This window comes from Notothenia coriiceps, unplaced genomic scaffold (genome assembly GCF_000735185.1).
Source record: "Notothenia coriiceps isolate Sejong01 unplaced genomic scaffold, NC01 NC01_scaffold00037244, whole genome shotgun sequence".
NCBI lineage: Eukaryota > Metazoa > Chordata > Actinopteri > Perciformes > Nototheniidae > Notothenia > Notothenia coriiceps.
Window position 1 is genome coordinate 13,580,195 of NW_011369945.1, and position 15,279 is coordinate 13,595,473.

General features: G+C 40.2%; 1 long non-coding RNA gene across 1 annotated transcript in view; it reads left to right on the forward strand.

Annotated features, from left to right (window-relative positions):
* The window catches only part of LOC104964765 (uncharacterized), a 5,620-nt gene extending 2,050 nt beyond the window's left edge, over positions 1-3,570 (forward strand). The window contains exon 3 of the long non-coding RNA XR_800467.1: positions 3,558-3,570. This is a non-coding gene — a long non-coding RNA (uncharacterized lncRNA). The remainder of the gene's footprint in view (positions 1-3,557) is intronic.
* The last annotated feature ends 11,709 nt before the right edge of the window (positions 3,571-15,279 follow it).

Here is a 15,279-nt window from a genome sequence, read left to right on the forward strand (position 1 = left end):
CAAACACACACACACACACACACACACACACACACACACACACACACACACACACACACACACACACACACACACACACACACACACACACACACACACACACACAAAAGCAACCTGTGCTACTGCTCTCCATCATTTTCCATGGCAGGGTCACCTCAGGTTGCCCTCATTAGTGTTACCACCGGTCAAATTAACGTTGATAACAGTTGGAGATGGGGTGGGTCGAAATTCTAGATTAATGACAGTGACCTTTGAACTTCACAATGCACCCCCCCTCTTTCACATGAGCAGAGAAAAAAACCTGCTCTTGTATTTGAAAAGCAAACTGCATACAGTAAGAGAAAGGACTTAAGGAGAAAGGTAAAGAGCTGACAGTCTAAAAGGCAAGTCAACAGATGTATTTAAAGTAATGTAGCTTGACTTGAAGAAAGAAAAGTAATTCATGAAGTTGTGTTTAAAGTCAGAATATGTTTTAAAGAAGAGTGATAATTACGTGGGGATGCTCTGTTACTTTTTTTAGGTGTTTTTTAAGTGTCAAATTTGACTTACAAAAAAGCCCAGCAGAAGGCAGTTGCTGTTAAATGTGTTTATTCATGCAAGAGTGTGTGTGTGTGTGTGTGTGTGTGTGTGTGTGTGTGTGTGTGTGTGTGTGTGTGTGTGTGTGTGTGTGTGTGTGTGTGTGTGTGTGTGTGTGTTGCGCAGCCCTGCAGTTATTTGAAGTTACATTTTGAAATTAATTAACACAAACAACACATCTGCTACGTAAGTAATAGTTTTTGTTGGAATTCCCAATGTCAAGTTTAGTGTGACTGTAGAGGAGCATATGGCTACCCAGTGCGTTAGAAAGTGACGGAAAAGACAAAGCGTTTCTATGTGAGGAGTTGGGAAACAAAACAGGTTGGTGCAGCTTTCATATGGAGAAAAAATAAGGAGAAAGAAAGAGATTAAAACTGAATGTTAGACAGCAACCACGAGAAATATCTGAGCGTGGTGTGAACTGCTCCAACTGCTGCTGCACTTTTTGCATCTTGAACTGATTTAACAAATATGGACAACAGAAAGCATCTCAGTTAACATCTAAAAACTAATTTGTTTTCTTTGTTATTTATGTTTAAATAACACTAGTGAATCATTGACTTACAGTTTCTTTCTGACAACATAAATAAAAAAGTGTTAAGCATGTTGAGCCTCCATTGCATTGCTGTGTTTGCTGTTACAGAGCGGGTTAGGGGTATCCTATCTCTGTCTATGTCTGGTTATTCCAGCCAGACCCAGGGGAAGGGTTGGGGCGAGACTGCCTGACAACAAGACAAACAGTGATGAAAGATGGAAGCTGCAGTTGGAGGAGAAAAGGTGTGTGATCAGAGTATGGAAAGACCAAGAGGAACATTGTGATTTCCGAGTCAAAATGTCATCAGATGACAAACATGCTACAAAAACAATCCAATCAGGAAGCTCCTATAGCTCAGCGACAAGCCGCCCTATACTCACATCTGACGCCTGTCAAAGGGCTGTGATTGGTTTATTATCTGAATGAGCTGAACTTCCTCTGGGGAACCAGAGAGCGTGATTTTTTAGCGATAAACAAATTAGCTTAATCACTATATTTAACCCTGTGAAATGTAAGAAAAAAAGAGGACAAAGCGGCAGGAAAAGTGAGGAGGGGCTGGGAAATGGCCTTGAGCCCGGAACGACTGGGACTACAAGGTCCCATGTGCTAATTCAGACTAGTGCACTTGAAACACTGTCCTCAAGCTATTAGATCATTATCTATTTACCCTTAGTTTTTCATTTGTTTTTGGTACAGAACAGAAACATTTTCAGCCATAAAGGCTTCTCCAGCTAAGCAATGTGTATAGACAACATAAAGCCATCATGGCTGTGACTATATTGATTTGTAAAAACACAAGTTGACGAACATTAGGCAGAAATATTTGTCACAAGTTGTAAAGGACATCGGCCACAGAATATTTAATAATGTACTAAGATTGATAATTTGGACAAAAACAAGCTAATGTAGATATTTTCGAAAAATAATTCCGACATGTGAGCCATTCCAAATATGTAATCTGTCTGGCTGAACCATTGATCCATCGCAAAAATATTAGGCCTGTTATTAATTAATCGTATATATCATCATATAAATAATCGGTGTTTCTAATGGAAACATGTGCTTAACGGTGCTTGATTGTGATTGGCTGATTAAAAAGCCTTCACTTTGTAAAGTTCCGTCAATAGAAAGGAGTTGTAGTTGATGATCAACCCAGGGTCGATACAGTGAGAGCTGTTGAAAAGAGAGCAGGGCCACGCAGTGACTCGTGTTGACGACGACGGGTCGTACTTACGCTCTGAGGGGACGACAGGCAGAGGGGAGCGACCAGCAGCAGGACGAAGGTCAGGGCCTGGCACAGAGTCAGCTTCCTGCAGGCAGAGAGAGAAACACAATGTCAGTCAGTGGGGGGCATCACCCTCGCTGTTTTACAGATCATATATACGAGATGCACAAACACAGAAGCAGAGGTGGGAAGTAGTGGAGTACAAATCCATGTAATGATGTATAAATCATTTCCTGGTCTTCTCTAAAGAAGAGGGACCAATGAGAACTTTGTCATTTTGCCATTGTTCAGCATCGAAACATTGATTCATTAGCTAACAATGATATTATTGTTCTATTAATATAAAGTGAGTTCAGTTACTCTTTAAAACAGTTGGTAGTTACAGTATGGGTACTTAAAGGTCACCTATTGTGCAAAATCCACTTTTTCATGTCTTTTATACATAAACATGTGTCGCCTCTGTGTAAAGAGATTCTAAAAATGTCAGGAAAAAATATTGGCTCACTTTTTGTCCTGATCCATTTATACTATATAACCCCCCCGCCACCTTATCACCTGAATCTCCTCCTAGAGCACCATTGTGTTCTTTTTAACCAAATATCTCTCAGAGGGGCGTGGGGAGGGGCCGGCTCCATTATTTTTCATCATAAGCTAACAGACAGGAGAATCAGGCCACTTTTGAAACAGGGCGCTGAAACAGAGGGTTTATGGGGGATTTTATGTTTTTTTTTTTTCTTTTATTTTTTTTATTATTTGATTTTTTTCTTTATCCTTAAACTAACAGACAGAGAATCAGCACTTTTGAAACAGGGCTGAAACAGAGGGGTTTATGGGATGCTACAATGATCTGTTTGGTGTTTGAGGCCAAACACTTCAGAGCCATGTTTTGTATATGGCTGAGACCTATAATAAATGTATGAAAAATAGTATAATAGGGGACCTTTAAGTACATTTCGAAGCCCATACTTCTATACTTTTACTTGAGTAAAGAAGTTTAGTCAGTACTTCTACTTGAGTAAAGGATATGTGTATCTTTGCCATCTCTGCACAGAAGGGAAGATGCAGTCGTTGTTTTAGCAGACATTTTTTGAGCAGGAGATAAGAAGGAAACAGACAGGAGAGACACAACTCACTATTCAGTAGAGGTCTTCAAGTCATTCAAAATATACACAAATAAGTTTCCACACCGCTGCGGACCCCTGGGGCAGGAGCCAAGGTCAGGAATGCCCCCCCATCCAGCATTAATCCCCCCCTTCCACCCCAACAGTGGCTTATTAACTCATACACAGCCGGAGGGACCGCCTGCCTGACTGAACACACCCCCTACCCAGCTGATGATCTCTGTTATGTGAAAAAGTGCTAATAAACCTGGATCACCTGCTGCCTTTACAGGAAGCCTTTTTATTTCACTTATATTCAGAATAAAAGCACAATTAAGCTGGTTACAGCAGCTTTGTGTAAATCAAAACTTAGCCTAGTTATAACATATTTACTACTTGAAGATGTATGCAAACACAAGTAAGTGTTAAGTAAAAATGAATATGCCTGAAAACAACCAACCAGAGCCAAGGTGTCTCGAAACACAATCAGTGTTTGGGATCTCAGATGAAACTTTTAAACTCAGCCCTGATCAAAAATAAATTATGCTTATGCTAAGATTATGTCACTATGTTTTATCTTTCTTGCTTCATATGCTATTTAAAAACTATTTTGAACTGTTTTGTAGTTTTTTAAATGAGAGAGTTCGCTCCAATCAGTGGGTAGTCCTTGGTTTTGGTTGGACTGTTTTCAACATGGCGGCTGGGTTCCAAACTTTCTCAGAAACTTAGATTAAGCTTTGAAAATAAAGTTCTCAGGGGTTGAACAAAGTTTGGCTGCCCGATGACTCTGTTATAACTAAACCAACAAACAAGAGGGTGTTAAAGTGTGGATTTATGCACTCAGGTACACTCACTAAATGTGTCCAATCACATTGTGTCTCTGTGTTTAGTTTGCACCATGATAGTTTCCTTAAAGTAACCTTGTACAATCTGTACCAGTGTAGTAAATATAGTACATCCAGAGATCTGTATAGCACTAAAACAAAGAATGTGAGTTGCCTTGATCTTATTGAGGAAATGATACTGACCTTTTAGATTAGCCTGGGACATCCCTGAATTGCCTCATACATGATTGGCAACCACACTGGGTTAATTTTGAGAACATAACAAGGACATTTTAGTAAAAATAAATGAGTCAAAAAGCTATAAACTATAGGCAACAGTACCAAGCCACTTCTGAGGTGCTTCCAGATAAGACCTCTGACTCTTGCGTTAAGTGTCTGTTGTGTCTGTTCTAACAGCTGCCTCATTCTTTCACCTCCGGGCTGACACACTTTGATTCTCCGTCTTTTTCTCCCTCTGATTCATCAAAAAGCACCTTTCCTGAGAAGTGTTGGTGATTCCTGGAAAGCCCTTCTCTTTGATTGCTTCCTGGCACTGCTGACAGCCGCAGTGTGTCACACTTTTAACGGTCTGTTTGTGATGAAGCATGTCATGTTTATTAAGACAAGAAAATATCGAAGACTGGTTGCATTTAGCAACTTCATCTTTTCTTTCTTTTTCCCCTTGACCCTTTCTGCAACCTTCTCCATCAGCTTCCAGACTGTCTGTCATTTATCTCTTTCTGTTATTTCTCTTTTATCTGCCATGGGCCGTAAACATAGAGCTTCTTCAAAGCTTTTGGCTCCGTCCCAGGTCAGTAGCGGCCCTGTCCAATTAAACGATACACATCTCCCCCACACTTGGCTGAGCGGCCCTTCCCTTCAGCGACCTCGGCTCCAAGCCTGGCCTTACATGGGGGAATTCATATCAGGGAACAAGGAAGGTCAGACTGACCAAAAAAGGGTATTGGCCTCGTAAATCAAGATGGATGTAAGAGGTTTTATCACCAAGACTTTATTTTACTTCCTGCATCTCAGCTGGATGTCAAAATGGAAAATGTAGTTGTCTTACCTCCTGACCCCTGACCATTTTCAAAAGCAGCCTATTGTGTATTAAATATCTGGGGACATTTATATTACAGGGAACAACTTGTATGAGAAAATAATTAAGTGTATCACCAGACTAGATGTTTAGTCAGCTGGTTCATTTTCTAATTACACTGGAGTAAATGAAAAATAATGGTAATTCAGTTCTTATGTAAAACTAAAACCATATATTTTTTAGAAAATGTCCCTGATGATAAAGGAAGGTGAAACAGTTTTACACAACAAATGCATTCCAATTATCTTCTTGATAATTGAGCAATGCTATTTTTATCCGGGTTTTTTTTTTGTAGGTAACACATCATGTAGTCACTTCCGCCAATGATAAATGTGTTTTAAAAATGTGGATAAACCCATCACAGCAGACGAACACAGTAAAAACAGCTGGTGAACATGGTACATTTAGCAGCTAAAGAGACAAATAGGCCATTTGGAGTTGGTGGAGCTAAAATGGATTACATTTAGGACTTTTATTTGTCGAGTGGACCGACATATGCCTCCAAGTGAAGTGTTGCTCAGTATCTTCTATAGAATATATATCAAATGTAAAAAGAATAATACTGATAATATGTCATTTTTGTTTTTACAGCGATTTTTAACTTTATACTTATTTTTGATAAAACTAAAAGATGAACGTTTGGTGATGCATCCATGCACAAAAGTCCTGTTATTAGTTTGTTTTAGACATCAATGTTGATGAGCAGTGTGGAGATATCATGAAACAAAGTGATACAAAAGAAGGACCTTGAATAAAGCAAACCGCACAGATGAAGTCATTTCTCTCACTTTCACTTGATCTTTGGCTTCAGTGTTTGAACATGAAAAGACAGCAGCCCCGGTCACTGCAGGTTGGCCCCTTCTCCACAGGGGCCCTTACAGAGGGCACAGGGGTCAGTCCGCCTCCTCCTGCACTCATTAAGGCTATAGCAGCTCATTAGTGAAGAGCCCCCGGGCAGGGAGGGGGAAATGGCTCTAATCAATATGAGACTACTTGTTTGTTTTCACAGACATTAGTCTGAGGAGTAAGAAAAAACACTCACAGGCCCCACCCGACACCAACAACGCTGGACTGCTCTTATCAATAAACAAATAATTAGAAGGCAAGCCAATTAGCTTTTTTCTGAACTTGGCGGTACAGCAAATAGAAAGATTGATCCTTTGTTTATACTTTTCAATTAATAAATGATCGATCATTTATGAACATATATATAAAAACTGAAACTTTTATATTCTTACTCAAAATTAAAGCCAATTGAACACTAAATACTTTTTTTCAGTTATTTTCCTGTTCTGTTTATCATTTTCTACATTTTGATTAATCGGGGGAGAAAATGATATTAAAAAATTGTAAACTTTGTCTGATTCCAGCTACTAAAATGTCATTTCTTTCTATTCTGCTAAGTATCTCAAAGTGAGATATTTGCAACAAAAGATTGGGCTCTGGGAACTGTCGATTGGCAATTTCCACAATTTGCTGATATCTTTATTAGCTGATACAATATAAAAGCGACAGCACACACACACACACACACACACACACACACACACACACACACACACCTCAATATACCATAATACAAATGACAATAAATCACATTTATTCGTGAGAAAAAATGTGTGTGAATTGAAAATAACTGATAAGAATTATTTAATGCTGATTTTTTTAAATGTTTCTTTAAACAATTTGGCTATCTTCCTAAATGAACTGCTCCAAAGTGATGCATTAATTGCCAATCAATCCAATTAATTTGTATACATTGTGTATTTATATTTTTATTTTATAAAGAATTTCTGGGGCATCAAAAAATTACCAATTGAGCTATACGACAGCACATCCATTCTGTATTTTGATGCAGATTATGATTCTTTTTTATTTTTTGTATGTAATTTAGACGTATAAGACTAGCAACTTTGGTCAATACTATTAAAAACTATGGTTGTGGTATAACCAAAGTCCAACATGAAGATCCGCACTAAAATTCCCTTCATTGACACTTGTACAAAGTGCGATAAGTGTTTGTTGCCACTCAGCCTCAGAGAAGGAGGTACAAAATAAATCTCCCCACCCTAATTGATAATTCCTTTAACGACTGAACTCACAAACCTTTGCTTGAACACACCCTGACAGACAGGTAGCTCTTACCTTCCCACGCTGCATAAATAAACAACAGCTCCACAATGTTATCCAGCAATTAGATGGAGGCTATTAGTGTGCACAGGTTGAGAGTGCATTGCAGGTGAGAATGTGTCCTTTGACCTGGTTTGAATCGAGTCAACACAGGAGACACCTGACTGAGGATCTCTGCTCCTTCAGTTTCTTTGTGTGGGATCTAAGTGCTTCTGTATGGTGCCCTTTGCTTTTTACGATTGTCTGCATACCCACTAAGTTTGTAAAAGCAATACGTCTTCCAACCAGGGGCCGGTCTTAACCTTTGACCCCCCTGGAGATTTAGCTGTGACCCGCCCAGTGTTTGGGCGAGCCTGGTGGAGGGTCTGAGGGTTATATGGAGCACGCTGCATGAATGAATTGACACAACCCTTAACAGATGTTCAGGGAGGAGGCTCTGTGGTCAGCTCTGGTTTGACTATGAATGAGCCGCCAACAATCGGACCCTCAGTGGCCTCGGTCAGCACGCATTGACAAAATGAGACTCTTTGAACACAAGTGGAGGGTCTTTGTGTCTCAGCAGATGTTTTGCTTGAAGAGACATTGTGAACCATTTAAGCAAAAATAAATCAAATAGTTTACCAGTGTTTATGTGGACTTATAAAAGTGAATCCTCTTTTTACATGATTTTTCTTTCTGAAAATGTCCAGCAAGTTTTGGTAACGTTTTCTACGAAGTGGAGAATTTACGTGGAACAGATTACTACAGATTCTTAACCAACATTTAGCTGATTGACAAATGAGCCAAAGTTTGGTTGAAGTAGTCATGGCGTCGTCACATGACAAATAAGTAAACGTTTAAGTAAAAATAACTATGGAAGAGGAAAGTGTTGTGACAATTAGTTCAATGTTCACGTTAAAATAAGAGGTCTTACTTTTAGTACAGAAGTTAAGTATGAATACATTCTGGTTACACACGAGACACAAGCAATAGTCCCATAGGAAAACGTCTCATGTACTGGACCCTCCCATCCACCCCATCCACCCCATCCTACTCCCACTCGGACTCCTCTTTCAGTTCGGTGGATTACAAACATGAAAATGGGTTTTGTCCTATATATTTCAATTACAATGTAATTACCTTTCCTAGGTATGCCTTTAGCTACAAACAGTATATGATAACAGCTTTGGACCAAACACCCCAAGTGTTCCAGTAAATGACTAAACAATAGACGGACAGTCTTTTTGTTAGTTTTGTTGTTGCCCAAAAGTCTAGACTCAGTCTCTTGCTCAACTTTGGTCCCTTCCCTTCACTGCGCTTCGCTGCACTTAACTCGCTCCTTCCATGACAGGGAGAACAAATTTGGTACACCGTCATACCTCAGGGATTATGGGATTATCTTTTCACAGCCACTTTGACTGAGGCAGAGCCTTTCAGGTCATCTACAGTCATGGTAGCAGCATGGGAAACATGCAGAGATGCACGCAAGCAATATTGTGACCAAAATGACAGAAAAACATAATGAACAATAAGCATAAATGCCAAAATGTTGAACTATAAAGAGAAAATGTATCACTTCCAGCAGGCGCATGTCAACAATGAAGCCTGATGTAAATCTGATAAATGAACTCCTCGTCAACCTCTTTGCCCAGACATTATAATAAGCATAAGTTCTCCATCTTTTTGATAATTATAGTTAAAGAAACACTAATGAACCAGTGGCAGAAGTCCCAGATCTGGATCACCACAAAATCGGAATCAATTGTTCCTTGGAGCAAAGCCGACTTGTCTATCAAATTTCATGGGAATTCTTAACAGGGTTTGAAATCATCCTGCTGACAGACATTAAAACACACTAACGGTGGAAAAACTACAACTCTAATCCTGCTTGGAAGCAAACCATGGAGATGGAACAGGCTTTTCATCAAGTTCAATCAGAGAGACAGAAACACAGAGCAGTAAACTCTTATCTGACTGAACCTTGAAACCGTCTGACTACATTATTTTCTCTGACATAAAGCATGGCAAGGTGTACAGAGCTTGGTTAAAAGAAACCATGAAGCAGTATTTAGCTGAGCAGAATGATCTAGTGGGACACAACATGAGGAGAATACTTCAAAATGTTATTAAAATATATCTCTTTGCTTTGGTATAAGAGCGTTAGGGTAATAAGAGTTTATGTGGCTTTGTTTACAAATGTATGTCTGGATTGTTGACTATATTCTTTCTGTGGTGTGAACACACTAAGGTAAATCTAGTGCACCTGTTGATTTAAGGGATCCAGGACCCTTAATCTGAAGCATCTAAATGAAATTCAGCCAAGCTCCAATCCAATTTCTGAGTATGAATACATTCTGGATACATCAGAAATCTTTAATTGTTTCCTTTGTGTAGCTGGGGCAGTACTCTTGACCAGTATGTAGGTAAATTAGAGTAATCTTTGTGTAAGACACAAATAACCTTAAAGTACAATGTTGTTCCCAAAATGACAAAACTGCACAATATTACAACAACAAGCACACCTTAAAGAAAATAGTGTAATCCAGCACTTTTGCTTTTTATTAGACAACTATAAGTGGCCGACAATTAGGGCACTTGGACAAGCACAAGCTAAAGCCTGGAATTGAAATCTGATAAAAGTTTCAGCAGTTACAATCAGTTTGCTTTCAAATTCATGCTCATTTCGGATGAATTCAGCAAATATGCAAAAACGTTTTTTGGAGAAGAAACAATGAGGTATTTAGTAATTGTCCATGTGGCTGATGGAAATTGTAATACTTAGAGCAACACAATACCAAGTGACTGAACCTTATGACCCGCTTCAATCTGTGACAGTACATCTGTAGAAAATTGTCTTTTCAGTACAAAAATGTACCACCTGAAAAAAATCTGAAAGCTGGGGTAACCTTTTGGCATGTTTGATATAAAAATCCAATTAGTTTACGAAAAGTCACTTGGAATATATACTGCAGGGTTTCCCACACATATACTATACTTGGGCGGGCCAAGTAAATTTCGCGACCCATTTAGGTTTTTTTTTGTTTTTTTGTTATTCGTCCGTGACCACGACGCCATCTGCGATCGATTAACTTGTGGACAATGATCCCTCGCTCTACGCCTTTTTTCATATTGGAAATGGTATGTTATTGGTTATGGCCATGATTTTATGATTATTGAAATGTATACAGTTCTGTTCCCATATATCTAGTCTCTTATTTTCCCATCAAAATGCACCAGATTGATGCATTTAACTCCAACATTTAAAAACAAATCTTACCAGGGGGGCATGCCTCCGGACCCCCCTAGAGGATTTGAGGTCCACCCCCACTTAAAATCACATTGATAGGTTCCTAAATCAATTACCATTTTTTTTAAAATAGTAACCCGTGTCCATATGTTTATTAGTGGGTAGTAGATTTAAACTACAGTATAGGGCTATCACTGAGGGCCCTGCCTGTACCTGTTCGCCCAGCCATCGCGTGAAGGATCTGCTAACAAGCGACCAACAGAAAGCTTAATGTTAATGTAGTTGCACGTCAAAATGATGCCGAAGTAACAACATACCATGAATTAATGCTTTGACAAGTCTGCAGACAAGACGGCAGGCGAAAAACCTTTTAAAATGCGTGTTTTCTGAATGGAGATCCGATCGATCAGGCTCAGCTAACGCTGCATATGCTCCGTCCACACTCGCAACAACGGCCTACAGATATAAATAAACCAGCGAATGTATTCACCATGACACAGACAGTCTGTGGTTTGTACTTGTTTAACTTGTGTCTAGTTTCTGAACAGACATGAGGAGCTGTGAGCTCTGAGTGCTAACAGCTAACGGCTGATGTTTGGTTTTGTGGTTCGCATTGAACATGACGTCACGGCAGTTTTACACAGCGTTGCTCCGCCCGCCGAACAGCCGATCGCCCTGCCTACACTGTGTTACTATAGTAACTACCCCAGTTACTAAACTGTAATGGAAACGCAGTTTAAAGTGAGCCCGGCCTACAAAGGCCAAACTAAGATGTGCTAAGCCGTGCTAGGTCCTGCAGTGGAAAAGCGCCTGTAGTGTCCTCGTTTTGAAGCTATTTACTCAGTGTTCCATGGTAAACTGATTAAATCAGCTCAGGGGCTGATGGGCTCTTCCTAAATAGACGTTCCTCCAAAGTGTTATCAGAGACAGAAATGCCAAATCTTTCTCTTGCCATGCTGACAGACAGCGTACATATGTATTCCAACACATGCAGCTGCAGCCCATGAAAAGGAATATCATTACATTACATTACATTTAGCTGACGCTTTTATCCAAAGCGACTTACAATAGAAAACAGAATCATATAAGTACATCAGGTTTCATAGAGCCAAACATTTCAAGTGCTACTCAACTGGCTTTAAATAAGCCAGTCCTTTATTAGTATATAAGTGCTCTGTTAGCAGTTCTTTGTTAGTAATTTCTATCGCTCGACCAGTGGAGTCGAAAGAGATACATTTTCAGTCTGCGCCGTAAAATGTGGCAAAACTATCTGCTGTCCTGCATGTCAATGGGGAGCTCATTCCACCATTTTGGAGCCAGGATAGAAAACCCACGTGTTTTTGCTGATGGGAACTTGGGTCCCCCTCGCAGTGCGGGTGCAGTGAGCTGTTTGGCCGATGCAGAGCGGAGTGCACGTGCTGGGGTGTACAGTAATATCACACTTTTACATCTTAGGTGTAGAGTGTAGGAATGTCAGCTTGTATTGTTTCCGTTAAGAGGAGTAGGCCTAATCCACAAGATAGAGGTAAACACATGGTCAGGGTGAATTTAGGGTTTTAACATATTTTTTAAAACTTCCATTTAAGTACAGATCCAGACCTTCTGCAGTCCCCCCATGTTGTGTTTTGTAGCAGGGATGGGATTAGATCAAATATGAGCAGGGTATTTATAGCTGGTGACATTTGGGAGATAAAGGTAGTGGGAGCAGGATGGGTGGAATGTAGAGCCAGGAGTCGTAATATCACAGATACTGTATGGCAGGAAGATTACCTCACCCGCTGGCAGGAAGCAGCTCACAGCAGAATGGATATGACTTCTGCCCCCAGAGAAACCTTCACACACCACAGGCCACCAGAGGATTATCTAAACTGCTCCAAGTCAAGTTTGGAGTCAAATAATGCATATAGGGCTGTCTTCAACCAAATACAAACAAACTCTCACACAATGTTATCAATTTAAGGATTGCTTGATTAATTCGGAGACTGGTAAAACTGAGTTTCTCCACAAAGAATGAAGCAAAAGCAACCACTTAAATCTTGTGGTAATCAAAGCTCTTCTTGGAAGTGATTTGAAACAAGACAGAACGACTTAACGACCAAAACAACCAATTAGTTGATAATCAAGAGGGGCAGCCCAATATGACATGTTACAAATGTCACTCTAACTTTTTACAACCGACCACAGGCCTGCATTTCTTTAGATTAAATTAACTATAAAACAAACTGCTTCCAATCTGGAAAAAAACTCATCTGTCCCTGGAATGTATCACCTCCAATCCTGCACTGCACTACAACAAAATGTCCAAGGCTTTGCAGCTCCTTGCAAGAAAAAACTCAAAGTAAATATTTAAAGCCACCACATATTTCCCCCCTAAAATGCAACTCACAGTACAAACAGTAAAAAAGGAAAAACCAACGTGTCTCTGGAATTTATCACCTCCCATCAAAGCTGAACTCCTCTCTTATAAATCACCCTCACTCACATCTCATGCGATCCTTTGTGCAGGCAGCCAACAACTAGCCTACAGTGTCTTACCTCTTCAATAGTGAGGACATATTAGATCCGTTTGGAGTGGTTTAAGGTCTGTGACATTCGTTGTCAGGTTCAGTTTTGATGCCACATCATGGTGTGAAACGTCGCGGCTCAGATGCGCTGTGCATCCCAGCTGCAGGCTGCGACTCACGGAGTTCAGAAGCAACACCATCCATATCCCACTGTCTCCGGGAGGTTATTACGCTTTTGCTTTTTTTTTCAAAGAGAAACTTTGAAATAACTTTGTTTCTTCAGCTGCAAAGCTTGTCGATCCAAACAGCTGTTAGTTTCCAAAACACATCAGATCAGTTTTGTCTTTCGGGACACGCAGAAAATAAGTATTGCGCATCTTCTGCTGAAGGTGCACTTACGTTTTCTCTGGCACTAAATTCCTGTTTCTTCTTTAAGAAAGTTTTAATTCACATGGGTACTGCACGTTATTCCATTAATTGTGTCCTTGGAGAATGTGTCGCCTTTACGCCCCAGCAGGTGATCTCAGTTTTGCCCAGTCCTGCACCGGACTACTTTCTCCGCAGTTAGCTCCAGCGGCTGCTTCTTCCTCTTAGTCCAACCAGGTCCAATGTGTGGCGGAAAAAGCCAGATAAAGAGCGCAGAGAGACAACAGAAGTGCTCCACCAGTCCACCGTCACTGGCTGTGTGAGCGAAGTGCTTTTGTGTGTGTGTGTGTCACGCTCTCTCTCTCTCTCTCTCTCTCTCTCTCTCTCTCTCTCTCTCTCTCTCTCTCTCTCTCTCTCTCTCTCTCTCTCTCTCACCACCTGAGCATTGCATTATTGCAGTGAACACGCCCCTCTCCTCCAATCACAGCCCAGCAGCTACTCCAAAGTTAAAGGTGACACAACGTCAACATCATAAAAGTGAAGAGATTGAAGTCTAAATTCAGATTTTTTGCTCAGAACAAAATAACAACAACTTTTGGTCAGATTTCAAATAATTTTTCGCATGTGGCCCTAATCCTCTTCCTTGGTATAGAATGGTAAATCCATTAATAAACGAAATATCTCCGTTATTCGGGATTCAAAATGGTGTGTTGACCTTCACAGTCTGCGTATCTTAGTTGAATTAAACACAGGTCTAAACGTTGATGTATCACCTATTTGAATATAGTATGATACCATGTCATCATATTCCTATAGCGTTACAACTGAACAGCTGCTCAGAACTGTGCCTCCATGGCTGGATTAACGAGAGATGTTGACATTTTTCTGTTCACAACTGTGACTTAAAGGTCTCCTATTATACTATTTTTAGGCATATATTATAGGTCACAAATATATAAAAAAACATGTCTATGAAGTGTTTTGCTCAAAATACCAAACATCACCCATTCGAGCTCTGCCTCATCCCTCTCTATGGAGTTGTGAAGTGACGAGTCCTAAAACCCGGAAGTGTTTTAGCATTTTACCACTACCTGTTCCCTCGTCTCAGAGTCAATGGCCCTGTCTCAGGCGGTCTCAGGCCCTGTCTAAGGTCGACTAATTTCATTTCCTCGCTCCTCGGTCTAACCGGAAGTTGATTTGTCTGCGCCATCTTGAGTACCGTCCCATGGCTCTTATATCTGCCGGAGGACCGAGGATTGAGGAGCGAGGAGCGATAATGGAGGAGCGATAATCGAGGAACCACCAGTCCATCCTCCGATGAAATCCTCAGATACTCGCCCCGCCCCCTTACTGTGTAATCGCTCACTGATTGGACGATGCAGTGCATGCACTGATCTCATGCTTCTTGTTCTTGACATGAGAGCAGTACCCCAGCGGAGTGAAGAAAATAAATGAAACTCACGAAAGTCACTCCTCAGTTTAAACAGTGTTTTGTTTCAATTCATGTATCATTTAGTTACAAAACAGTATGTGATATATCTGAACAACAAAGTGGTCAAAAATCATTTTATTCATTTATTGGAAACATTTTCATGATCGCTTTTTTCGTTTTATATTTTCATTTACTGTCATTTCCATTCAGTCAGTCATTAAGTGCTATTAAAATGTTAATGTGCTACAAATCCACACAAACA